Genomic DNA, 2018 nt, shown 5'->3' on the forward strand with positions numbered 1-2018 from the left:
GTATAAAGACCAGGGCCACTTTGCCCCAGAACAGATCTGACAACTACAAAGAATCATTTACTGCTGTGCCGCAGCTTATTTTGATCTTTTGGGAGACAGCCATCGAATTTATACAGCAAAAGGCTACAAAGCGACCATTGACATGGACATTCAGCGAACTTCCTCTTTGTTGGGGTCTCCTGGCTCCATGGAGAGCCTTGAGAAACAGCTAAGCTGTCCAATTTGTCTGGACATGTTCACTAAACCAGTGGTGATCCTGCCCTGTCAACATAACCTGTGTCGAGGATGTGCTAGTGATCTTTATGACTCTCGAAACCCTTATCGTTTTTCCGGTGGTGTCTTCCGGTGCCCTACTTGCCGTTTTGAAGTGGTTCTTGATCGTCATGGCGTACATGGACTTCAGAGAAATCTTCTAGTAGAGAACATAATTGACATGTACAAACAGCAGCAGGAAGGTGGAGATGGAGGCAGTACCACAGAAACATCAATAAAACTCAAAAGCTACAAGGAGCCAATGTGCCAAGAGCACGAAGATGAGAAGATCAACATCTACTGCGTGACTCACCAAATTCCCACTTGCTCCATGTGTAAGGTATTTGGCCAACATAAAGACTGTGAGGTGTCACCACTTGCTAGTGTCTATCAAGCTCAAAAAGGAGAGCTGAGTAATGCCATCGATGCTCTTGTAGCAGTGAATGGTCGCCTTCAAGCATTACTTAACCAGATGGAGGAGGCCTGCACAGCTGTTCAGGACAATGCTCAATGTGCTAAGCAAAGGCTTGGTGAATGCTTCGATTCTCTGTATGCAGCCTTGGAAGAGCGTAAGGGTGCCCTCTTGGAACGTATAAGCAAGGAGCAGGATGAGAAGATAGCTGCCCTGAGGAGTCTGGCCAGGCGTTTTGGGGATCGTCTTCAGGCAGCCACAGAGTTAACAGACACTGCAGTGCAGGCGCTGGAGCAAAGCGGTGCCGCAGAGTTCCTGCTGGCCTCCAAGAACCTGATCTCCCAGACAAAGGACGTGGCAAAGAGCTCACTGGCTGAAGAAAGGCCTGAGCCAGGCTTTGAAAGAATGGACCATTTCACTCTGGATACAGAACAAGTGGAGACTTTGTTGTCCAAGATGGACTTTGGAGGAGACGATGATGAGGAATTTGAAGATGCTGAAGATCAGGAAGAGGAGTGAATGGGTTGCACTGAAGGAAGAGTGTCTTAGCTTAGAGGGTAAATAGGATGTGATGAAGGACAAGAAGATCAAACAAGGACAGTGACTATGAGAAAGAAGAGGGTTTAATGTTTGTATATCACTGCTAAGCAGTGTCAGCATTTCAACTTGCATGATTATAAGAATATTTCAGAAAAACTAGGTGCTATTTTTATACTTTTTATAATGTAGTTGCTGTTGTCACTTTAGAAGTTATCTTCCTACTTTTACATGTTTTACTCCAGCAATAGATCATTGTTGTCTCATTTTACAATATGTGGTTACGTAGTTCTGTATATTCAGTTTACTCAAATGTGGACTTAATGCTTTATTAAATAAAATATTAAAATTTATTGAGATTTGAGTTTATTTCATGATGTACAGTACAAATCGAATGACACATTTAAGGATCATTTTAAACACAGTATTTTGGAACTCTTTACAAGTAAACTCTTCTCTGGTTAAAGGCACATGCTATTTTTAAAAGGTAAGAGGATGAGATATGACTGGGGGACCTTGGGGGTCGAATACCAGAGTAGGACAGATGGACAGCACTGCCTTGCTCAGCAGCTCTTGCTATTCATGATTGCGAGTCAAGGCGAGAGAGAAATCAGGAACTGGGAGTCACCAACCGAGCGTACATAAGTGTTCGTGATTTTTATTTGTTCGTTGGTGCAAAAAAATCACTTTAAATCCTCCAAATATAACTTGTTGCTGGTGAGGTGCTAAGACCAGACATATTTCACACATTGAGTGAATCTGAACTGTTTTCTGTAGAGGGCATTATTGTATAGCATGTTATTGTCTGTGTGTAATT

At 42.9% G+C, this 2018-nt stretch overlaps 1 pseudogene; it reads left to right on the forward strand.

The window, feature by feature from the left end:
- Window positions 1-52: 52 nt before the first annotated feature.
- Window positions 53-1442, forward strand: LOC107576200 (E3 ubiquitin-protein ligase TRIM63 pseudogene; annotated as a pseudogene).
- Window positions 1443-2018: the final 576 nt, after the last annotated feature.

This window comes from Sinocyclocheilus grahami, unplaced genomic scaffold, assembly GCF_001515645.1.
Source record: "Sinocyclocheilus grahami isolate Dianchi unplaced genomic scaffold, SAMN03320097.WGS_v1.1 scaffold3332.1, whole genome shotgun sequence".
NCBI classification, from domain to species: domain Eukaryota; kingdom Metazoa; phylum Chordata; class Actinopteri; order Cypriniformes; family Cyprinidae; genus Sinocyclocheilus; species Sinocyclocheilus grahami.